A 27,168-nucleotide genomic window follows, 5' to 3' on the forward strand; every position below is an offset into this window, starting at 1 on the left:
GAAGCATTTGCAGCAGTCAATGAAGTGAAGTCCTGGGTGGGAGGAGTTCATCAAAATTCTTTAAAATTAACATTGGATGGCCTTAGTGAGGTTTTAGTTAATGTTTTTGATGACTCAGGAAATTGGGGCAGAACTTACCCAACTGTTATCAGCACAAGCGCAGAAGCATTGTTTTGGGCTGGAGTCAATGTTGGAAGGTAAAATAAACACCTGGGGGGACTCCTGAACCTAGTAGACACACCATCATTTGAGGAAGCAGTTCCAGAAGCATCTGGTGGAATAAGTTTCATTTTGTAGCTGAAGTCCTTTTCTACAGTGGCATGTCTGCAGGAGTAGATGAGATCTGTCTGATATTGTTGGGTTATCAAGTCTGACATTCCTCTTCCATATTGCATAGATAATATGGACAGTACTTTATTAATGTCAAACTGAGGTGTTGATCTCCATTTTCAGAAAGTGTGTTCCACTTACCATGTGGGATACTGCTTTTCTCCACCTCCTATGAAAATGTACACCAGCATGCTGGAAAAGACTGCATCAGATAGTTGTGCATCTTTTTCAGGAGGAATCTTGTGTTTTTCTTCCTGCTATGAGACATTATATCAACTTCACTTTCTATCTGTAATGATATTAGAAGGGTTGTGGGATTTTCCCATCATGAGTTACATGTCCTATGAGGCTCAAGGAAAAGCATGTGACCAAGTACCTTGAAGTGTCTTGAGGGAGTTGTTACAACAGTGTGGGGTTGCAGACTGGTGCTACGTGCCATTCAGGTCCTGTTTTTGTGAAGACTGAAACATATTATTTTAAGGAGGAAAGAAATTGATTTATCTTGCACTGTGACTAGTTCCAACTATAAATTACTAGAACTGATGAAAATCTGCACCTGTCACTGTTCTCAGATATTGTATATTACATCCAAGATAAGATGCACTTCTTATGTTAAAGTGAAATTCTAACTTTTTGAGAATTCTGGCAAATTTTGTTTTCTTCATATTATAGGATCATAGGAAGTTACTAGGCTAACGGCCCTAGGGCCCTTACAAGTCTAGCCAAGTTCTACCCTTATTACCACAGTCAGGACCTATTGCCCCTGTCCAAGAGGGACACAGGTCGAGTCCCCAGGGTGAATTTACAGTTATCTATCCAATTGTCCAGATTGCGTTTGAAGAGGGCCAATGAGGTGCACTGTTTCACATGAAGTGGGAGTCTGTTCCAAAGGTGTGGTAACCTTTGAGAGACAAATCTGTCCCTCCAGCAGGTTCTATTAATATCACATATTAGGTTAAGGTCTTTAGAGCAAGTGACTGGTATACCATTTGACTTGCGGATATGCAGCATTTCCAGTAAAGCAGGGTCAGAGGTTGCCTTATATGCAAGGCAGAGATTGCCTCTGAGTAGTCTGTATGAAACAGAGTAAAGTGACAGTGATTTCAGATGATCCACATAGGACAGATGCTGAAGACCTTGAATTTTCCTTGTAAGGAACCTTTGTGGTCTCTACAATTGCTGCAGGTGCTTGGAAAGGTATATAACAAAAGGGGCATTGTACTCAATTATTGGCCTGATGAGGGAAGAGTGCAGGGAGGTTATAACTTCTTTTTTTTCTGGAGGCAATGCCCTTAGTTATCAGATGAGCAATATAGAATGCGTACATAGGATGTTGCTATTGATGTGGTAGTTAGCAGGAACATCGCTCTTATAGAAAAGGATGATAATACATTTTTTGGTATTGAGTTTAAGGCCATGACTTTGGTACCAATCATCTGTTTGTGTAAGATCCTCTTGTAGGATGTTGACATTGTTTGGAGATTCTATGACCGCTCCCAGTTTGCAGTCATCAGCAAACTTTTTCAGCCACAGACCTTTATTTTTTTTTTGTACTTCGGAGAAATAGATTCCAAACAGTAGAGGTCCCAGGACTGATCCATGTGGAACACCACTGGTTACAGGTCTGCTGTAGAAGGTGGATTCCCCTATTATGACTATATGGGTTCAGTTCTATCAGTGAGCCAGTTAATGACCAATCTAATGATATAAGTGTTGATACCTAGATGGGTGCATTTGTCAATGATGCCTGAGTGGGGGATAGTGTCAAAAGCCTTGGCTAAGTCTAGGTAGGCAGTATGCACAGATTTCCCTTTGTCCAGGGCCTTAGTGACTGTCTCGAAGAAGTCCACCAGGTTTAACAGGCATGAGCTCCCTTTGACAAATCCAGACTGAGTAGGGTCAAGTGTTTGGTGATTGCTTATATCTTTGTTGATTAGGTCCATGAATATTCTCTCCATGGCCTTGTAGATAAGGTTAGTCAGACTAATAGGTCTATAGTTCAAGAGATCATTGGAAATACCACCTCTGTGCAAGGGGGTAATGGTGGCTGTTTTCCATTCAGCTGGGATGAAGCTGGTGCTTAGACGATGACTGAAAAGAGTACCCAATGGTGTTGCTAATTCCTATTGTAGCCCATGAAGGACACAGCCTGGGATGTTATCAGGTCCCATAGATGCTGTGTTTTTGGCCTTAGAGAGGTGTTTATAACCTGCTATTTGCAGATACAAGGTAAGGGACAGGTGGTAGGGATCTCATGGGCTACGTGTGGCGCGGACAGGGGAGTGAAGTTTTCACAGAACCTGTTGGCTAACAGGTTAGCTATGTCCACAAGTTCAGTATATGTGTTGTCATTAAGTACCAGTTTGGCACAAACCTGTGGCTTTCATTTTTAAGGTTACAGATGTAACTAAAGAATGCCTTATGGTTGTCCTTACTTGAAGAAGCTAATTTGGATTCATAGTTTGCTTTTGAGGACTTCACAAGAAGTCTTATTTGCTTGTTTAGGCTGAGGAGGGAATGTTTCCAGTTTAGGGCTCAGTCCCTCTTACTCTTAGACAGCAATTTCTTCCTGTTACTGTAAAGCCTGTTCATGGCAGTTGTCCACCAGGCAGGTTTGCTCTTCCTTGAGGAGCTTGTTTTGGTCCTATCAAGTATGGCCGAATCAGTGCTGTTAAACAGGTATTTGTATAAAGCATAGATGTAGAACTCAGCATAGTTGCCAATTCCTTCTGAGGGGGAGGTACAGTGAAGCTGTTTAGAGAATTGGGTAATAGTTTGCTGTCGAAGTGAAACACAGCATAATAAGCTCAAAAATAATACATTAGTTATATGACTAATGTAAATGATACAGAATTTCCCAAATTGGTCAGTACCTACTCCACCCCCAAAAAAAATCATAGCACTGCAGGGACTGTGGAATAGAGTTATTTTAATATAAAAAGAAGAAAAATCGTGGTCAAAACATGTGTTAAAACCTCCGTTGCTTAAAAACAGATAAAATCAAAACATAAAGACAACAGCAAAGGAGGGTAGGCACAATAACAATCCACAATCCAGGAAAACATGTAGAACCACAGTTCAATGTAGAGACGTATGGCAAGCAACTCAGCATGAATACTGGAATAAAGCAGTATCAATTAAAAAACAACCAATGACCTATACATTCCAATTAAACTGATACTGCTTTAAATTGGGTGCTGTTTCAGTAGTTGTTTTATGGTCTGATGAAGCTGTAATGTGAAAGCGCTTGCCTAAGTTGACTACAATTAAAGAAAGTTTTTTATGCCACTGGACTGAGTCATTTAACTGTTGCCAATATTCATGCTGAGTTGCTTGCCATATGTCTCTACATTTAACTGTGGTTCTACATTTTTTCCTGGATTGTTATTGAGCCTACCCTCCTTTGCTGTTGCCTTTATGTTTAGAGTTATTTTCATGCCCATTCTTTCACTGTGCTAATATTAGTGAGTCAGGTTTGTGAAATAGTGTTTTGCTATAATTTAACAAATCTTGAGATGACTGGATTGAGAGGAAATTACAGAAAAAATATAATGTCACAAGACATCTGTGCCTCAGAAAAATGAAATAGTTATCCAAAAATAAGTTACAGTAATATCATGTTATGCACACAGTAAGGGGAAAATCACTTGTTATTAGTAATAAAACAAAACAAAAAAAAATAATCAAGCATTTTTCTACAACTTGCAGCCCAAAATAAATAAATGAATGAATACGTAAATAAATCTTACGATGGTAGGCAGCGGATAACAGATTTATATTGGAAGTCCCTTCCTTTCCATTATGAGCTGTCAATGGCACTTGATTCTGCAAGGGTCTCTCAGGGCACTGACAGTTTTAACATCTCAGCATGTGGTGTGGGGGTAGAGGACTGTCAGTTCTTCTTGGACTAAAAAAGAAAACCATAAACAAAGACCAGCAATTTAGCTACTTTTCTGGCTGTAGCTGTGTATCTTCTTAGTATAGTGTAAAACAAGCTCTGAGCCACACAAAAATTAGGGTAATTAGAGACATAAAAGAAGGAGTCCTATTACAGAAGGTATATAAGATGACAGTGACACACAAATCCCATTATATGTCAGTGACAAGGAAATTCACAACTACTTCCTTATATCTAGCATGAGTCATATAAAGCAGACTTGAAATGAGTTATGGGAAAGAGAAAGGGTTGAGGAAGAACAAGATGACATTGATATATCAAGCCCCATTGGCAGCCATGTTTTGGAAAACATGATAAAATTCAATGCAAAGCACTTAGAGTAATTCTAAGGTGTTAAAATAGGTCAGGAAAGAAAGATGAGTGAAAAAAACAGATTTTGTTAGTTCTAAGGTGGAGTGTTCCTTTAACAGGACAAAGCAATTTAGAAAGTTAGATCAGCTTTTCAGCAATTCGCCTGGGCTAAACAGTTTCTAAGATTACCCTGGCCAAATGGATTACAGACTGCATTTCACTAATTTATTCTCAAAAAGACTTAGTATTACCAAGACCTGCCCAAGCTCATTCAACTCAATCCTTGGCTACTTCATCAGCTTTTTGGTCAAGGACCTATATTGTCAACATTTGTGCAGCAACCACATGATCCAAAGCTCATACCTTTATTTCACACTACAAATTGGACATCATATCCAGAAATAGATCTTCTTTTGGTTTGGCAGTGGTCTGGAATATACTTCCATGAGGGCCACCAAGGTTTCCATAGCTAGGTCCCATTAGCGGGAAAGAATGAAAAGGACAACATGAGATATACAAGTTAGGTACTCACCATAGCTAGGTATTTATGTTGTCTGTTTTCATTCTTCCTCACCTTTCTTCCCATCCATCTGCCATCCTTTTTGCTTCTGGATGAACCTATTGGACTGTGTTTTGACCCTACTGTTCCAGGTTTGAGCCCTGTCTTTATTTCATTTTTATCTTATTTTTCTATTTTAAAACTAGGAGATGAGGCAGCAAACTCGATGTGAGGCAATGGGGATGGGGTAGAGCATTATCGATAGATGAAGGAGCTTGAAAGCTGAATATGAAATCTAGTATATGCATTTGAGTCAGATCCGAACCCATTAGTGAGGAAAAATGAAAGTGGACAACACAGATGCCTAGTTATATTTTTTTACCAATTCTTTCACTTTATGTGATTTTACATGCCATTGTATATATGTTTAACATTGTCACTATTCATGTTTGGAGCTTTTCTCCCCCGGGCCTCTACAGAAAATGGACATATATCCAGTTAGACTAGCCCGGTCAACAAATGTAAAATAAAAATAAATAAATAAATAGTTATGGTGAGTACATAACTTATAACTGCTGCTTCTCTTTTCTTACATTGTGTTTTGTTCAGTGTGCTGATGGTGCTGCACACTGCCTCATACTTGCTCAATTAGCTGTGCGGCTATTCAGTAACCTCCTCGAAATTTAGAACTGTATAGCCACTGAGCATTTGAATTGCATGCAGTGACTGCTAGGGTTATACAAATATAAACAAGATGGCAACATTCAGAAAATAATATATTCTACAGCAGTAGTTGTGCAACAGTAAGTAGTATAACCAATAGTGTATATCAAATAATGCAATGTTAAATATGTGAACCAAACTTGATGCTATGCACGTAGGTATCTTTTTGGTGCTTTTTTTTATTTTACTTCAATACACATTCAATGCTGGCCACCAGTTGTTTCTCTTATGTTAAATATGTGCACATATAGGCAATGGTTTGCCTTAGTCGCAGTACACCAGCCATCTCTCACACATCTCTTGGCATTTCTCCTCTGCTGCACTCTGTAATGTGTATTGTATCAGCTACCTTTTTTGTTACATTATTTGGTATACCCTGAAAGCCTGTTTTACATGTGTTTTTCTGATGTGCTGCTTTGACCTAATACTCTGTGCACTGTCTTCACGATCCCTCTAACTCTCTTCTACCCACTAAACGCACTATCCAGACATCCACTCTCAAGTCCTCTTACTCTATTCACCCACGCTCTCCCTCCATACCCACCTCACTCCCCTCTTGTGACAAATGCACATAGATATATAAATCCTTGATCTCATTACATTTTTTTTGCTCTCTTCTAGCTTGCTCAGCTTCAACACCCTTCCCGTCCTGATATTGAAGGAACCCTTTGAGTCTCTGACACCTTTTGCTGGATCACGTTTTCCCCAGAGGGCAAGTGTGTTTTTTTTTGCTGCTGCAAAAATTAAATGCAAGCTGCTGCTGGCTTTTAGTGTACTGCTTCTTTGTGCTCTTATAGCCTGTTGTACTGAGGCTTGTTACTGTAATATACGCCCCGACAGCATGCACACTAACAGGGACTATACCTCCTCCACTTCCTCTTGACTGTGACCCTGTACTCCTGTCTGTAGGTGGCAGCAGAACTCAGTTTTTCCCCTCCTTCTTCTCTTTTAAACAGGAATACTGCCCGTTCTTCCCTAGGTGACTGCTGTCTCAGTTGCTCAGTGCAGTTCTTAACTGCTCCAGCTGATACTTTTTTCTCTGCTCACCTCGACTGGGGTTTCTGTTGTGCCCACTTCACTCCACTTCCTGCCCCCAATTCCCACCCAGTCCTAGGACCTCTACATTTATACAAATGTAACCACACCTACTTCCTCCTTACCAACCTTCTCCACCCCTACCATCCCTTTAATAATTCTCTATTCTACTGGCTCCTGCATCCTGATTCAACCACCACACACCCACTCTTATCACCTCAAGCCTCACCATGCCTTCAGTATTTATATCTTTCTCTATCCAACTATTACTTCTTAACATATCCTACATCCACTACCTTACCCAGCCCACTTCCACCAACCACTCACCATCCTTTCACACAACCAACCAACTTACCTCACCACTCTCAGACTCATGTATCCCTATAGCCTATAAATAACTTTCTACTTTTTCCCTATAAACTTATTACTCCATTTAACCAATCTACTCCCTCACTAACCATCACAACCCTCACAATTCTAACAAAGCTCAACTCAGACCGTAAGCAGTCCACTTACCTCTCTAGCCTTATCCAACATCTACCTACCATTCTGCTATCAGGAGATATACACCCCAACCTAGGCCCCTACACCTCCCCCTCTACACCTAAATCCATCCTACTAGCTTCTCTAAATGCCCAAAGCATAGCCAATAAAATACCAAACCTCCATGCCTGTCCACAACAAACCTGACACATTGTCTATCTCTGAAACTTGGTTAAAACCACACATAAATGATTCCGAAATTGCACCACCCAACTATTCCATCATCAGAAAAGATAGAACCCACAAAAAAGGGGGAGGAGTACCTCATCTGTACTCATCCTCCTTATCATTTACTCACTACAACAAACCTACTCCCCACTTAGCTAATGCAGAATTATTCCTAACTTCACTTCAAGTAAATAGACACAAACACATATGCATAGCCTCTCTTTACATCCCTCCTGGTGACAAAATTTCAACACTTGAAAACATCCTGTCATGGCTTTCAACCAACATTAACAACGAAACAATAATCTTGGGTGACATGAATATTAATTGGTCCTCCATTCAATCTCCCACTAACCCTCTAAATATAAATCTCTATAATTTCTCTCAACTAATCAACTCCATAACCAGACCCTCTAAAAACCTCTCTAACGGCAGTACCCTAGAATGGATCTTAGTCTCCCACCCACATAATTTCTCTAACAGTGGCACTCTTCCTGATTCCCTCAGTGACCACCTCCCCACTTTCACTTCTTCCATACATCTAACACACAACTATATCACTACTCGCAACCTAAAACGCTTCAAACTAGATACTTTCTCCAACTCCCTAACGTTAATTAACTGGAACCCTCTAAAAACTCTACCCTTGGAAAATGCAGTTGCCTACTTCAACTCAACTTTCTTAAACCTTTTAGATTGCGATGCCCCCATAAAATCAAAAAGAATAAAAAGCAAAACTGCCCCTTGGCTAACTAAAAACACACTAGATATCATGCACCTTAGAGATAAAGCCTGGGCACATCACCAGAAAAACAAATCACCCTCCACCCTTAAGGAATATAAAACACTTTGTAACAAAGTTAAAAAGCTTATTACTGTAGATTGACAGAATTATTTCTCCCTGCTCCAAAACAACCATAAAACTAACCCACAAAAATTCTGGAAAGGCATCTCCACCCTCATCAATCCCGGCAAAACAAAAATCCGCAGCCCTGACCCAAATGCACTAGACATCGATCTTGCCACACAATTTAACTCCTTTTTCATTCACTCCATCACTAAACAAACCTCATCCTTCCATAACACTACACCCTCCACTTCTCCAGCATCCTTCTCTAACAACACTTCACCCACCATCTCTGCATCTCCTGTCACATCTTCACCATCTCTTCCACTCTCAAACACACTCACCTCATAGTCCCTTCCCTTCTCAGTAAATCCTTCTCCCTCCTTCTCAAACAATACTTCAACCTCCTCTTCTGCATCTCTTGCCACATCTTCCCCATCTCCTCCTCTCTCTAACACATTGTCTTCTTAGCCCCTACCTTTCTCAGTAAATCCTATACCCACATCTACCATAAAAAAACTCCTACAGAAACTGAAACCATGTTCAAATACCCCTGATAACATCCCCTCATACTTTCTTAGCATAGCTGCTGAAGCCATTTCCTTGCCCATCAGTATTCTAATCAATTGCTCTATCCATGAAGGTCATGTACCCCTGATTTGGAAAAAGACTTTTATCATACCCTTACAGAAAGGAGGCAACGATAACAATATCTCTAATTTCCGTCCCATCGCCATCCTTTCTCCCATCTCCAAAATTCTAGAAAAGTGCATCCATCTACAACTCCTTCCCTATCTTATTGATAACAACCTATTAACTCCCACGCAACATGGATTTAGACCCGAACACAGTACCATGACCACCCTTCTCTCCTTCCTTGAAACTGTGAATAAAGCACAAGACTCTGGTAATATTGTATCTACACTGCTACTTGACCTATCTAAAGCCTTCAACACCATTTCTCACAATCTCCTACTTGCTAAACTCTCTAAACTAAACATATCCCCCTCCTCTATAAACTGGTTCAACAGCTACCTCTCCAACAGACAAGTAGTAAAATGGAACAAAGCTACCTCCTCATTCATTAATACCACCACTGGTGTTCCCCAGGGGTCCATACTGGGTCCCCTCCTTTTCAATTTATTTATAAATGACTTCCACTGCTCCATCCCTTACACTAATCTTATCCAATACGCAGACAATTCAACTAAAATCTGTTCTGCCTGCTCCATCCCCACACTCCTAAAGCTTACCCAAGATGCATTCTTAACCACTGAACAGTGGATGAAAGAAAATCACTTAGCACTCAATGCCTCTAAAACTAAACTCATGGTATTTACCCCCTCTAAAGCTACCTCCTTCAAAACAGCTTCATTCTTTATTTCCAGCCACAACAACACAACTATCGAACTGGTATCTGAGGCCAACTACTAGGAGTCCTTATAGATAACCAGCTCAAATTCAACTCCCACCTACAACTAAATATTAAAAAAAAACACCAAAAACTTGGCATGCTTTACCGCCAAAATCGCTACCTCACCCCCTCCACTAAATTTAACCTCTCTATCACATTTCTCTTCCCCTCTCTACTTTATGGTGCCCCACTCCTACCTAACCTACAGTCCTCTCTCAAGACAAGACTCTCCTCCTGCTACAATAAAATTGCCAAGTTCGCTACCAGCTATAAGTCATCTACTCACCATTGTGTAACCCTCCACAAACTAAATTGGTTAGAACTATCCAATCATCTCACCTACACTCAACTCACTCTAGCTCACAAGCTCATCTTCAACCCCTCCCTCTGTCCCTCCCTCTCCTCTACCTTCAAAATGCACCTCCCAGATAGACTACTAAGATCTAACAACCAAAACCTAATAGAACTGTACAAACCAACCCGTCCCCCAGGTAAAAAATATCCTATCCTGTGTCCTTGCATGCCTCTGGAACTCCCTACCACCTTCTATATGCACCACCACCACCAATCACTCGATTCAAAAAATCACTTCACTCGCATCTTATATCCCTGTGGGAATGCTCCTGCTCCCACCCTACATAATCTCTTCTCCTCTTTGTACTGGCAACATCTGCTACACTTCATTCTCTAAGTTCTACTCACTGCACTAGCTTATACTATCTCATGAGTAACGAGCTACTCAGATACTATAACATGTGATTTTCATTTCTAAAATTACATTAAAATACAATGTTCTCTAAAATATAAAGCCTTTGTTATTTACTCCATAATATAATGTTCTTTCTAAATGTAACTGTTTTTGTATTCTGTAGTATTTGTACTTTTTGTAACCTAAAACCGTACTCTGTAGTAATTGTACTTTTTGTAACCTAAAACCATGACTGTAATCTTTTCTTGTATTTGGAGCTTTTCTCCCCAGGACTCCATTGAAAACGGGTTCTTTCTGGCCCAATGGACTATCCTGGTAAACCAACTGCAAATAAATAAATAAATAAATAAATATGTAGTTTGTTAAGCTGATAACGAGGATTGCTAATGTAGAGGCCTGCTTCTGAACTGTCCAGATTTTCGGAGACTGGCCAGATTTTTGCCTCTTATTTTTGGACTGTTTCACATAAAATTTGTGTTTTTTTGGCAAATCACTGAGGATTGAATTCACTGAATAATGACATTCTTTGAGTCTCAGACTTCATATCCTTGAAAAAAATGCATGCTAAAACAAATCCTGTTATTCTAGCAGTTTTCTAAGTTTATAAGGCCAATATATAAAGTCTGCTTCTGTTTTGTGCCTTTGCCCCCACTATTTTAGGCTTTTTACAGCTTTCTTGCATTAAGATGTTGAAAGGTATGTGTGGAGGTTCCAAAGAGGAGTAGAAGTTGTTGGCAGAATGTTGAAAGGCTAAAAGGAGGCTTAGAGCGAAATCAAACCATTTAGAAGGAAAGTTTAGTGGAAAGGTAAATTGTCAGATTGCATGTGGTTTTAAAGAGTGAGATTAACAGTGCAGAGAGTGAGGTTAAATGCTTCCCTAAAACACAAACAGGAAATGAGTTGTGTTGAACACTTGTGATGGGATGTATTAACTGCTGAGTGGTTTGATAGGTGCTTGAATTCTGCAGGCATGAGTCTTGAGATTGCTGCAAGCTTAGTAACAATAACACTTGGACTACATTTTTGCATTCAGAAAAGTATATTTTAAGTACATTTGCACTTATCTTACCATTTAAATCACTTTTGAGTTTTTTTCCCCTCTTTATTTGAAATTACAGCTATTAATGTATTTCAGACATTTTTGTGGTCTCTGTTGCTGTTTGGTTCTCAGATGGGCCTAGGCGTTTTTCTGAGTTTGTTGTAGCTAATTGTAACTAGAGCCTGTGTGAATTAACTCAGCCTCCCTGGTATGTTACATCACACAAGCACTCCTCCATCTCAATCCTGAGATTGCTGCAAGCTTGATAACAAAAGCATTTAGACTACAGTTTTGCATTCAGAGAAGTGCATTTTAGATACATTTATAATTGCACTTATCTTACCATTTAAATCAGTTTTGTGTGTTTTTTGCTCATTATCTGACGTTAAATCTATTAATTTAAGGTATTTTTATATTCTCATTTGCTTATTTGTTTTTTCTGCTGGTCGTAGATGTTTTTCTGAGTTTGTTTACCTCCCATCCTCCCTATTCCTCTTTCAGTTTTATACTCGGAGGCTTTTGAGCTGCCTGCCCCTATTGTGTAGCTGGCCCGGGAAGCATCTCCCAGTCTTATCCTCTCTGCTCGTCTTACTGGTTATTGATAGAAGAAACTGGGAAGGCCCTCCACTTAGACTGTTAGTGTACCTTGAAATTGCCTTGAAGTGTGTATGTTCCTCATTGCTGCCTTGTCTGCCTTTCAGTCACCTTGCAATTACTTGTAACTAGTTGTTAGACTTGTTTCTAGTACCTTTTCACTTGTGGCTAACTAAAATGTGTTTTTACATTAAGAATACTGGGGCTGCAATTCTAGTGGGAATAGAAAGGTGGCCTGGTCTGTCCAAGTTAGGAAACACACAAGGGAGCTTGAAGTGTCAGTTGTGGCTAGTTGGTACCTTCTCACTTTTGGCTAAGCAAAGTGTGTTTTTACATTTAGAAGACTGGGAGTTTCATTCTAGTAGCAGTAGTAAAGTAGCCTGCTCAGTCTGAGTTGGGAATCACACAGGGAGATTTAAAGTGAAATTGTTTCATCAGTCAAAGGGCTTTTTAGGGACTTAGTTGGGTGTTAATCTGTACTTGAGAGCTATTTTTGCTGTGCCTCTACATTAAGAAGTTCCAGGATCATCCATCTTGTGGCAGAAGGTGTTTGTATGGTCTTTCTGAGTTGGGAGGCACTCCATGGAGCTTAAAACATAGTGGTTTATTGGTCAGACGGCATAGGAATTAGTTTTTAGCTTTTTCTGTCTTCTATAAATTAGGCAAATTTCCATGGAGCTATTAACCTCTCAGTGTTGGTTACACATACCCTGAATAGTAGCAGACCTATAAAGCTAGTACTTAGAACTTTAACCCGTAACACAGAAAGGCTTTACACGGAGCTAAACTTAAGGCAGCCAGATAGTGTCATACAGCACTAAGATCATAACTCTATCTAACATCTAGCCTCCAACCTAGACACCACCCAGATGACCCCGGTAAAACCAAGACCCTAATCCATAACAGCCGACCCTAATACAGGTCCTGACAGCATGGATTTGCTGTTTCCTAATATCTCTGTGGCCAGCTTGGTAGATATGGGCATCCTGAGACAGTCTAACAGTTGTCTTATGTAGTCAGACAACCGTTCAATCCTTAAAGAAACTAACACAGTATGCAAGAGATGTACATACATAACTTACGTGGAGGCAAAAATCTCACAAACAAGGCTGTTGAAAACAGACATACACTACATTCTTTACACACCCTGTTCACCACAGATACAGATCTTCTTATGCTGCAGCACTTAAAAGAAACCTCTTCATACCTCAAAGACCTCCTTAGTTGCTATACTGCAACACCTACCCTCTGCAATCACTACAGCACACACCAAAAGCAACACCTAACACTACAAGTAAGCCTACACCCAATGATCCAACAAGAGCAAAGCCCATAGGGCAAGCAAACACTTCACCTAGTACTCTTGTCATTGGGGATTCTATTGTACAACACACACATATTCCTGTCACCAGATTGGACAAGGAAAAGATGACAGTTAGTTGCCTATCTCGAGCTAGAATCCACAATGTTTTGCACACACTCAAGTCACTGCAGCACAGGTACCAATATGATTCTGTCATAGTTAATGTGGATGTAAATGACTTGAGGCATACCTCACTGGACTATATTAAAAGAGACATTATGGATCTCTCTGAATATGTGTCACAGACGGGTACATGCCTTGCACTGAGCAGCATTCTACCTTCACCAAGGATGATGCCACAATATGAACAGAAAATGATGAATTTTAATAAATGTCTTAGTTTCTGGTGTCACTACAGGGAAGTCCAATATCTATCAGCATAGGAGGACAAGGTTAACTGACCACTTTGCTAAGAATTGTCTGCATCTGCCACCCACTGCCCACCCCCAGCTTTCAGATATTGACTAAACTTTACCCATCCTCTTAACAGCCTTTTTAGGCAATGTCAAAATAACAAAACTACCAACACAGCAAAAAAAAAAAAAAAAAAAATGAAAGTAACCTTAAGGTGTTACTACCCAATGCTAAGAGCCTAAACAAGAAATTCCACACCCTACAAGCTCTCCTCACTCTGGAAAATGTAGACATCTGTGCTGTTACCAAGATTTGGTATAAAGCCACAGAAAGTACTCCAGAAGTAGAAGGCTATCATTCCTTCCACACATTTAGCCCAACAGCAACACAGACAGGGGCTAAAGGTGGAGGTGTCTCAATCTAAGTTAGCAGCAAATACAACTCTAGGTTGGTTAAACAGGAGGATGCCCAGGAGTTCATCCACATCCAAGTCTCCATAGACAGGGTTCCCTACCATGCACTGGTCAGCTACAGGTTACCCTGTATGACCTACGATGCTCAGGACTCTTACCTAGACCTACTAGAGGCATTCACTATCCAACCAAATACCCTATTCATGGGAGACTTTAACTATCTGTCTATAGACTGGGAAACATACACTGCCTCAAACTCACAGTCACAACGTTTCCTGGACTATATCAATACAAACACCCTGGACTAGATTGTGCAACCAGAGGATCATAAATATTGGACCTCGTACTCACCAACATGGCAGAGCACTGCACACCCACCTCCATGTCACAAAAGAAACAAGTCATGGGCAGAATCAGAAAGAGCAACTCTTTTAGAGACAAGAGCTCTCAGATTCAACTAAGCAAGAAACTAGGAGGTCTAGTAAAGTCCAACAGGACCAGTTATGAGGTCAGGATAGACTCCCAGATTAAGGACAATCACAAGGCCTATTTCAGCTATGTCAGGAACCTTAAAGGTAATGCTTAGCAGTGTGCAGAACTGGGGGTAAATGGCACAATCTTCACTGAGCAGGGTGACATAGCAAATCTACTGGCTGATAAATTTAGCTCTAACTTCACCCCCACTGCCCCCTGAGGAATTCCTTCTAGAATATCCCCCCACACTGTCAACAGGGAGAGGTCCTTTCTAGTGATTGCTAAGGCTAAAAATACTGCTTCTGTGGGCTGCAACAATATCATTAGTGGCCTCCTAAATAGCTTAAAACATGGCCTAGCAGGACCAATTGAAGCACTCTTCACCTACAGCCTCAAAGGAGGTTATATGCCAGGTGAATGGATGGCCACAACTGTCATCCTTCTTCATAAGAGTGGACCATCAAATGACTCTGGGAACTACAGACCCATCAGTCTGACAAGTCTAATATGCAAAGTCATGGAATGAATTATCATGGAAATGATCAACAAGAACATTTGTAAACTTCGGGCACTAGACCCATCCCACTTTGAATTTGTTAAGGGAAGGTCTTGCCTACTTAACCGGAGAGACTTCTTCGAGGAGGTCACCATGGCTATGGATGAGGGGAGGATGGTGTATATCACCTACCTTGACCTGGTCACTGTAGTCGATACAATACCCCACTCAGGTACTGTTGACAGACTCTCAGAATTAGGCGTAAATCTCTGCATAATTTGCTGGATTGCCAAGCTGATTAACAGAAAGGACCCAAGAAGTTAGGATCAGTGTGATCACCTCCACCAAGAGACTGGTCAGCAGAGGACTACCCCAGTGCTCTGTGTTGGGCCTGCTCCTGTTTGTCAGCCACTTCTTGAAATTCAAGGCTATTGTTAAAGGCCTCTGGATCACCAAGTTCGCAGATGGCTGTAAATTGGGAGCTGTCATAGATTTGTCCCATGACACCAACATGAGGAGAGTCTAACCAAATAAATGACTGGTGCGAAAGCTGCAGAGTAAAACTGAGTGGAAAGAAATATGTTATAGTGCCTTTAGGGAAAGCATCCACCCAAGCTAATTATTTCATAGATAAAACACTCGTAAGAGTTGACCCAAGAGTTAGGGATCTCGGAAAGTAAGCTGGTGTACGACCAACATGTACCCAAGATAGTAAGAAAATCGTTCTATGTAGCCCAACTGATAAGCAAGGGTATGGCATCCAGGTCCAAGGAAGTAATAGTACCACTCTAATCAGCCCTTATCAAACCCTTCATTGAGTACAGTGCGCCCTTTGGCATGTATCTAGCCAGGCACTTGAAACAGCTGGAATAACCTTAAAGGTTCCTCACCAGGAGAATCCAGGGTATGAATACTCTGTCTTACACAGGTTCTGTCTTTGTACTCAGTCTCCACTGAGACGTGCTCTATACCTAGCATATAAGGCTTACTGGGAGCCATCTCTGATGGAGTTCTTGCACATCAGCAAGACAAAAAACAACAGAAACACTAAATACAGGGACTGAACTTTGTCTGTGGAATACATAGAACCTACTCGAGGGACCAATATGTGTCTCAAAGGATCCCACAATATGGAATAAGCTCCCTGTCTATGTGAAGCAGAGTTCATCCTGACACTGTTCAAAAGAAGCCTTGATCGTTGCATGGGAAATCGCAAATTCATTCCCAGCCTGGCCGACATGTCTCTGATGACAGAGATCGACAGTAACATTAATCCCCAACTAAAAACACACAAGCAGACACACACACACAGACACACAACACACACACACACACACACACACACACACACACACACACACACACACACACACACACACACACCCCTAACCCTTTGCTACCTCTTTACTAACATACCCCACCATATAGGCATCTAAGGAACTCTTGGACAAAACTGACCTGGTTTGCATGGCTGGGCTTGTGAAAACTCTGGTGGTCATTAGCCTGGTATGAACCTATGGAGTTCTCAACTGCTGATGACAGTATGAAGAAAACTGTGTATGTGACTGATTGAAGTAAAATATATATAAGGCATGACTATTTGGCTTCAGAGATCTGAGTTAATAGTCTAAGGAGGTGGGTTAAAAACGTCCAGCTTTGCCTTCATTATACATTGCATTAATGAAGTCTCACACAGCAGTACGGTGCTTGCATTAAAATACAACAAAAAATACAATACAAAAAAAATTTACTAGGTAAATTACAAGAATTTATCATTTATACTACAGGGAAAGGCTCACACATTTGGGACTTTATTCCGTTTCACGCAGGCTTGTTTGTGGACGTTATCTTGATCTACAAATGTTTGAATGTTTTTATAACAATGTTTTGTCAACTACCTTTGGGCAAACATTTCCATCCTACTGTTAAATGCTAGAAATAAGAATTCTGTTAGTTTTCTAGCTACCTCCCCAGGCTTAAGGATGTGAGTTTTGCATATACGAGAAGTTGAATCTGGATGTTTTTTACCAATTTCTGACTAAAACATATCTTCAGTTGTAGTGTTCAAGACACACTGGGATAGTTGGTTTGGAAGCACTGTAAATGACTCATCATCTGGGTAGAAAACTTACAGGTAACCTTTATTTAAGGCTTTGAGTTAGACTTTCTCAACATAGTGAATGTTAAAAATTCTTTGCAAAGAGGGGAAAATTCATTCTTCAGCTCTTTATAGATAGTGGAGCTTAGGGAACAGCTGATTTTCAGTGACAGGCAGTGTATTATTGGTGCTAAGAAGAGTGCAGTTATGGACATCAGATTCTGTTACTGTTATAAAGATGCAGATTTTGTAAAGATTTTTGTGCAGGGTGTGTGTATTTTGGGAATTGCCTAGTGTAACAATGGAAAGAGAGCATTCGAGTTTAGGTAGTAAGATGCTTTTCTCAAAGGCAGAATTATTATTTATTTATTTAACATTTGTTGACCAGGAAATTCGGACTAGGACAGAGCCTATTTTCAGCGGAGGACCAGGGAGAAAAGCTCCAGATGTATCTTTGGAATGTGGGAGGAAACTGGAGTACTTGTAGTAAACCCACATGAATGCGGGGAGGACATGCAAACTCCACACAGAAGGCATCCCAGCAGAGAATCGAACAGGAGAACCTCTTGCAGTGATATGACAATGTTAATCGCTGCACCACTGCACTGCCTATGTATGTCAGGAATAAGAAGCCTTGTGATTTGTAACTGGGAAAGTATTTTCTGGGAGTGTAATGAGTTGGTAGACTTTAAAGATTCCCTGCAGACTGTTCTGTCAAGAGATGCTGGGTGAGCAAGTTGGAGTGACTAGGGAAATAACTTTTTTAGCTGTGATACAAACTCGGAATTGCTGAGACATAGTAAGGCTTTGCTTAGTCTAATTATAATGGCTGCCAAAAAAGCAATTACTAGAAAATGGAAATCAAAGTCTAAGCCAACTTTACTAGACGTAGTGAAGATAGTAACAGAGTTAAAACAACTGGAACTGGGATTTTTAGAAAGGGTAGGAGCAAATTACATAGGAAAAAGTGGGAACTGTGGGTTCAATGCATGTAGAGGAGGAACGAGGTTTAAAAGAAGGCAAGATTTGAATGAGCTATTTAATGGTTGACTGACAGTGACGGGAAATGTTAAAAGTAATGTATGTTTGCAGCTACACTTGTCGCATGGTTTGGAATGTATAATGTTTGCAACTGAGATTGTGTCGCTATGGTTTATTATCATTTTTATAAATGTGACATGGCTTATGTCATACATAATTAATAAAGATGTTTCTTGTTTTAAAAAAAAAAAATGAAGCCTTGTGATTTTTGATCTCACAGACGTATACAAAAAACAGAGACTAGTAACGATATTAAAAAAGCAGAGTGCAAATAGATATGCTACAGGAGACACATTTGGAAAGAACTAAGCATGTGAATTTGATAAAGAAAAGATTTCAGGATGGTTATTCAGCAAAATACACAAAGGAAAAGAGGAGTACTTATATTAATTGCTAGAAGAGCTCCAATAGTGACAGAAGAGGAAAAAAGACAATAATGGTAAAGTTGTAGTAGTACGAGGCTACTGGCAAGAGAAGAGGGTTATGCTGGCATGTATTTAAATTCCACCTAAAACTACTACAATAGAGCTTAAGAAAATTCTGGGAGAATGAATCAGCTTTCAGCAGGAAATATTACTTATAGGTAGGAAATGGAATTTGATTTGCAACACTGAGGATGTATCTGGGGGACTAAGAAGGGATATATAACAAAAGAGGGTAGAGTTCTGAAGAAATTTATGAAAATATTTGGTATAGAAGATGTGAATTCAGTAGTAAGAGCTCAGAGAGAATTTATATATTCCCCAAGGTGTAGAAACTGGGCTAGACTAGACAGAAACTATATTTCATAGGAGCACATACAAGTTTAAGTTTTGATATACATCCGATAATTATTTCAGATCACACACCAATAATAACTAAAATAAAAATGTAGGTTAATGATATAAAAATGAGGCATTGGCACTTCCCGACCTATCTGTAAAAACGTTAAAATGCTTGTAGTCCCTTTAGTTTTATAAACAGGTCAGGCAGAATTTAAGGAATGGGTAGAAATTATAAAGGAACTATTAGAGAGGATAGAAATTTCTTCAGAAAATATAGCCAGGGAATGGGATAAAATTAAAGTGGAATTTCAAAGTAAGGTAGAAATAAACTAAAAAGAGATATGGCTAAGTAGTAACAAAATTATTTAGAGGGACTGATAAAGGTTAAAATATTGCAGAATAGGGGAAATCTCACATTACAAGAAGAGGTACAGAGTGCTAAAGAGAAAATAAGAGGCTACCTCAATAATATGCATGAGTTAAGAAAGATTGCTGTTAAGCAACTGTTTTGATAATAATTTCAGAGCACAAAAGCTTTTAGCACAATGGCTCAGGCAACAGAAAGTAGAAAGGGTTGTTGTCAAGTTTAGGGAGCCTATAACAATAAAAATAACCAGAGATCCAGTAGAGGTATTAGAAATATTTTGTAAATTTTATGAAAATCTGTATAAAGAGGAGAAATGTGGAAATCAAGAAGAAGTACAAATGGAAATATTTATTGAAGAATTAAATATGTCAAGCTTAGAGGCAGATGAAGCTCAATTATTAACAGTTAGAATAGGAGGAGATGAGATAAAAATGGTGATATATAACCATTATTCATGAAAGTCTCCAGGAATATATGGTATTCCTGTGAAAGTTTAGAAGCTAGGAGGGAAGAAAATAAGAAAGATTTGGAAGGTTTTGTTTAACAGTATTTTAAAAGGAGGAGGATCACCAACATCCTGGAAGAAAGCTGTTATGTCTATAATACCTAAAGATGGAAAAGACCCACCAGATCCAGCTTCATATAGGACCATTCCTGTTCTAAACCATGATTATAATTCAGATATCATACTGGTATGTTGGTGTATTCTTTTGAATTCACCATAGGGCAAAGCTTTAGTAGATATGATTATAAAGTGTTTATGTCTAGAATGGCTAAAAGAACGGCAAAGGTGATGCCAAAATTGATAGAGCTGGATCAGTGTGGCTTTGTGGAGGGGAGGCAAACATTTGACAGCAATAATAGAACAATGATGATCTACAGGGAAGCAGAATGTAAAAAAAACACCACTGTTTTTGGTGGGTCTTGATGCAGAGAAAGCATTCAACAGAGTAACCGGGATTTTATGAGTAGGGCAATGGAAACATTTGCATTCCCTCATCCAATAAGGTTGATTAGGAGGATATATGAGGGATCGATCAGAGGCAAAAATTAATATGTGGGGGTTACTCTCTGATAAGTTCTATTTGAGGACAGGAATCGGGCAGAAGTGTCCTCTTTCTCTATATAATTTACACTATATTTAAAACCATTATCAAAGAAAAAAGGGAACTCAGAAATTCAAGGATATAATTGGTGTGGTAATCAAGAAAAGTTGGTTTTATTTGCAGATGATATTATTTTGTACCTGATAAACCCATTAAAAGGCATTTCAGTGTTGTGGAACATCCTGAGACGGTTTCAGATTATTTTAGGATACAAAATTAATGAAGCTAAAACAAAAGCAATAGCTGCAAACTGTCTACCCACACACAACTGGTTCTGCAATGCCCATATTTATGGAGACATAATAAAATCAAGTACTTAGGAGTATGCATTAAAAAGGACTCTGTTGTGGCATCTTAGGATATGTGGAAACAGACTAATCAAACAATAATACAAAAACTGAGAAACCAGAAGCTCTGTTTTTTGGATATGGATAGCAAGATGCAAGCAGTTAAAATGCTTGTAGTCCCTTTAGTTTTATAAACAGGTCAGGCATATTTGTATCAACCAGAGGAGAAGTTGTGGATAGCAGTTAATAAAGAATTGAAGGATTTTATATGGGAGGAGAAGGCAAGGGTCAAGTGGGGTAAGTTAATCCTTCCAATAAAACAAGGTGGTTTGGGATTACCTGATTTGAATGGGTATTTTAGAGTTACACAGTTAAGGCTCCTATACATAGCACAAGCAGAAAGCTATAATTTAAGGTGGAAAGGGATGATAATAAGGTAGGAAAAGCTCAATAAATAAGGAGAGACTAGGATTCTGGATGTATATCCTTAAGAATAACAGTAACCATACAGAATATTATATTTAGTCAACACGGGGATAGAGAATGGAGATTCTGCTAGTAGGAATGACTGCAATTAGCAGTACAGAGACTAGGCAAGAGGGGGCTGGAGTTTACTGCAGAAAACTGGCAAAGGAACCAAGGTATTAGGAGCAAAGAGAGAATGGTAGTAGAATGGGAAGAGGCCAATAATTCATGTGGAGTGCAGGCTAGAGATTGCCTTCCCTATCGATGACTGATATCAGAGTATAGCAGAGAGAAAGGAATGGGGGCTTCTAAGTGAAAGAGCAGCACTAGTAGAGTTTTTAGTATAATCTAGAACAGAAGCTGATGTTAAAAAAATGGATAATTAGTAGGGCATATAAAATATTGCATGATAACTATACGGATCAATTAGAGGAGGTTGGAAAGGTTTGGGAAGACAGACTGGATAAGCAGTTCACAAAGAAACAATGGGAGGATATATGTATGACTCCCAAATATGCAACACAGTCTAGAAGATTTAAGATTTTTGCTTGGAAGTGTTTGCATGTGTATTTTTATACCCGAAGAAGACTCCAAAGAATTTTCCTCAGGTAGGCTGCAAATGTTGGAGGTGTGATGAGGAATGTAGAGGTAATCGGGAACATATTTTTGGGGATGTAAAGGAGAGGGCAGACTTTAAAAATTCTCTGCAGACTACACTGTCAGAAATACTGGATGAGCAAATTGGTGTAACTAAAAAAATGATTTTTTGAGCAGTGATACGGAAATGGAATTGCGTAGACATAATGAGGCCTTGCTGAGTTTAATTCTGGTGGCTGCCAAAAAAACAATTACTAGAAAATGGAAATCAAAGTCTGAACCAACCATACTCAAAGTAGTGAATATAGCTGCTACTGTGTCTTTTGGCTTTTCCCAGTTAGGGGTCGCCACAGCGGAACTCTGGTCCGCTAATGATTGGCAGTAGATTTTTACGTGCCGAGTTGCCGGCCCTGACGCACAACCTTCAATGAAGGTACGCCCATTCACACATGTCTCCACTCAGTAGACGCTCTAGCTGAGAATCGAACAGGACATCGTCTTACTGTGAGGCGACAATGCTACCGCAGCACCACAGTAAGAGAGATAAAAGAAATGGAAGAGGGATCTTTAGAAAAGGGTAATAGCAAATTATAAAAAAAAATGGGAATTGTGTAAACAATGCATGCAGAATAATGCTTTATAGGAGGAATGAAGCTTAAGGGAAGGCAGGAATTAAATGAGCTATGTAATGTTGACTGGCAATGACTATACAGAAAATAAGCAATATATAATATTTGCAACTGAAAATATGTCAATATGGTTTGCTTTCATTTATATAAATGTATGATTGCCTATATCATAATTGACAATTCAATAAAGATGTTTCTATTTTAAAAAAAGAAACCTAGTGATTGTATATCCATGTTTAAGTTGTATAAGGACATTTTAACTGGTAACCCAACAAAAGAGTGGTAAGTTAAGTAAGAGTCCAATATAGGACCTATGTATTTTTTTTCCTGGACTAACCATCAGCTACCACCAGTTCCTCTCCCCTCCTTGTTCAATTTATATACCGGATCCACCTTAGCTCCCCTGGTCTCAACCTGACCCTACCCATGTCCAGGGCTGGTGAAGAGATCAGAACACTGGTACAACAGTGGGGCATGGCCAAGATGCCGGTCTGATAGCAGCAGAAATCCATACCTCTGCTTAGATCTTAATATCCTGACAGGAAATATACTTTAATTTTTAGAAAAATATAACTAGAAGTTAGATTACATAGACTATCTATTATTTTCTAAAAATGAATTCATAGTCAAGAGAATGTTTTAATTATTCCTGTCAAGAAGTTTTCTACTGGAGATCTCAAGATGAGCAACTCGAAGAACCCACACCAGGAGAGTGCAGTGAAAAAAGAACTACATCTTACAATAACAAACATCCAAGAACTGTCACTAAAAATAGACAACTTCGAAAACAAAATGGATATTGTCAAACAAGAATGCAGTAAACAGAGGGGCGGAGCCAAGATGGCCAACTGATAGCAGCAGTTTTTCAGAGCTCCGTGAAACTAATATAAAAAACAGGAAATGACTTATTTTATTTTAGCAAAAATGCTTAGAATTGATAGATGAAAGTATAAACTATATTATTAGTAACTTTGGTGAACTTAGGAAAGTTTTTTCCTGTCAAATTATAAAGGCGAATATATCATTTGTGGAGATGAGCACTTCAAAGACTTCTCATTCATACATGGCTTTAAAAAAAGAAATGCAGCTTGTGACATCTGCTCTACAAGAACTCTTAACAAAAATGGATGACTTTAAGGAGAATTTACAAAACCTCAAGGAAAATTGTCAGAAACAAACAGATTCTCTCAAAGAATTTATACAGCAACATCAATCCAGAATAATACACTTAGAAGCATCCCTGAATGATCTTGATGGAAGACTGAAGAAAGCCAGAAAGATTTTCTCATCAAACAAAACATTTGGCTTCTCAATAAGGTGGATGACCTGGAAAACAGGGAGAGAAGGTCAAATATGAGGATTTTTGGCATCCCTGTGAGAGCTGAAGGAGAATATATCATTTCTTTCCTGAATATCTGGATTCCAGAGATTTTAGATTCAAAGGAGGGTCTGCCCTTTGGTATTGAAAAGGCTCATACAGCTTTGGGAAAGCCAGTGTCAACATCCTCCTCCTCTACTACTCCCAGATCAATAGTCATAGGTTCATAGGTTCATACTAGGCTATCTGCCCGAGGGCATTTACAAGCCTAGCCCATAGTTTTGTGGCTTACGCCACCCCTTTAGTATGGGGAACCCATTGCCATTATTTTTTGCTGTGCTGTGAGAGTGACACCTCAGGTCCTAATCCCTGATCTTCTGCTCTAATTGAACAAGGCCAGCGAGGTGCTCTGCCTCACATATACCGGGATTTTATTCCACAGCATAGGGAGGGTGATGAATCTATCCCCCTCCACAGCGTCCTATTAATATGTGTGTGTTTAAGTCTCCTCCCTCTTGTTGCTCCTGTGGATCTAGGATTTAAGATTTTTGAGGATTTCTCAAATCTGGGTTTGACATGGCCTTGTATGTTAGGGCCTTGTATATTGAGCAGCGGTCACGCATGTGTAGGAGTCTGGAATTGATTGGTGTCAAGCTAGAGCTGGGGTTATTAGACCCTTTGTTTGAGACCCTTTATCCTTTTGTTGCCTCTCCTTTGGATCTTACTTTGAGGAAGAGGTTCATTCAGATACATTCTGAATGGGGCAATGTACTCATTGATGAGTGATGAGAGTGATGAGTATAGAGATGACTTGATCTATGAGAGATTCTTGTCGGATGAGAGATCCTTCGTGATAAGGTTTATCCTTAACTTTTTTACTTCCTAACTACTTTAGCTGAACTACTGTCATAACACAGTTTCCTACCCCTGATAACTTCTTCTGTGCTCAGTGGATTGCCCTTTATTTTATTTGGCCCCTTCCCTTTGATCTAGTTGAATGACCCTTCATTTTTTTGTGGCATTTTGTTTATTTATGCAACTACTTCTTTTGGCATCTTCTGGTCAATTCTTCTGGCTGAATAACTGTGTCCTGTGTGTGTTTCTAGTGTCCTCTGTGTTTTGTAGATTAGTTTTCAGTTGTCATCCATCCTGTACCTTTGTTGGCTCCTGTGTGCATTTTGGCAAGGCCTGTTTTAACAAGGTGGATGCCAACCTGTTATCCGACAGGTAGACTCTTCTGACATGAATCTGTCAACTGATGGCTCTAGTATGGCTTGTGTTTGAGAATGTCTGTCACAAACTTTGTTGCCAGTTTGCAACCCATCTTGTGATGTATGGGTTAACATGATGAGTTTTTAGTATGATACCCGTGGAGAGCCGTGTGCAGATCGAGGTAGGGTGCTTTGAGTATGGCTATGGTGCCAGCTTGGCCTCATCAATGGCTTTGGTCACTCAGCCAGAAAGTCAACCAAGTTTAGAAGGCAAAATCAAACTTTGACAGCTCAAAGTTTCTATCGTATTTGGACAAGGAGTTGATCCTAAAATCTGCCTGGAGGAAAAGTCCATTAAAATTTAATCAAAACCCAAATAGGTTTGATAATGACTATTTTACCAGGGTTTTGGAATAGAGGAAAAAAGTTGGCCATTAATAAAACTGTTAAAACAGAATAACATCAAAACTCAGCTTGTCTTTCCTGCCAGAATAAAAATTCTGTATCAGAATGAAATGAGATTTACTGAGTGATATAAATGAACAGTAAGCTATATTTGCTTTTATGACCTTAAGATGACATGCTTTATTTCAAATAATATATAGCCCTTTGCCCTGCTAAATGTTCTTCTGAGTTATTACGCAGGCATAGTCACTGCTTAGATTAGTTATCAAAACTGTTTTGGATACATGGGATAGCAGGGCATATCTATGACTTAGTATGAAATCTAAGAAGTGAAGCTTTCTTACTTAGCTCATGACATAATATCTATGCATGCAGATCAGATTACATTACATCTAATGTGTATATGCAAGCCTAATTGTGAAAGTCAAGTCTCTAGTTATTATACAATGACTCCCTACTACTATCGGAAAATGTGCACTCTGATTGGCCCAGCCCAACCAGTGTGCCCATTGTAAATCCCACAATATACCAACGGAAAAATATCCGATGACCAAACTTTTTTCTGTTGGTATAAAGTGCCCCAAAACCTTTTTTTTTTTTACAATTAAAAAAAAAGAGAGAAAACAGAGCAACGGAGACTTTCTTTTCCATTGCTTTCATTTCAAAGCACTGATGTACTGGGTATGTGTGGGAACGTAACTCCTATACGCGTGCGCAGTACATCAAAATTAACAAGCAGTATACCACAACCAGTGGAAGAACAGTAATCTGCCATTATACAAAGACATTATTTAAGAAAAGTAAGTATTTTTTTTTCTTAAATAATGTCACTGCATAATAGCAATAACCGACTCCATGGTTGTGGTATTTTGAAGATTTACCCATGGTTGCCTTTGTTTAATCACTCAGGCTTTGCCCTCATGATTAAACCACACCAACCATGGGTAACTCTTCAATATACCACACCACATCATTGGTTATTGCTTTAATATAGCATAGTAGGCTTCTTTTACAAGAATTATGAGCTACACTGTCTACAAACATATTCATGGTTCCCTTTTATAATAGTGACTATATTTTGTGATTAAATACATAGAGCAGTTTTATTTTTTCTTGTAAACAGTTAATTATAGCCACTGTTTATAAATAGATCTTTATAAATAACTTTCCTATGCAGTTAGCAAGTGTTTAGTATAGGGTTATACATTTACAGGAAATGCTTATGACTAATGGTAATAACTGTAAGAATACTCAAACACCATACTAAATCCTAGCAAATATATGTATGAATAATTTTGATTGAACTATAATTACTTTGCATTTAATATGTTGATTTCCTTATTGTATACTAGATATTATTTACATTTCAGATGTCATGTTTTCAGTTATTATAAAGTCATGTCTTTTAGTATATTAGCACTTTATGACAGGGAAAGAGCTCACTAATATCTATGATTTGTGATAACACAACAAACAAGTTATGAGTTTCAGTATTACCCTATTACTATGGTAGATATTTACAGTTATCTCTATCTTAATTTTGTCTTTGAGTCATTCACTTTTAAGATCTGTTATCCATAGTAAGTTTTATATAAATAATGTTTTTTACTACTTTTTGTCATTTTAATAG

This window comes from Protopterus annectens, chromosome 6.part1, assembly GCF_019279795.1.
Source record: "Protopterus annectens isolate FY-2018-M chromosome 6.part1, PAN1.0, whole genome shotgun sequence".
Classification (NCBI taxonomy): domain Eukaryota; kingdom Metazoa; phylum Chordata; order Ceratodontiformes; family Protopteridae; genus Protopterus; species Protopterus annectens.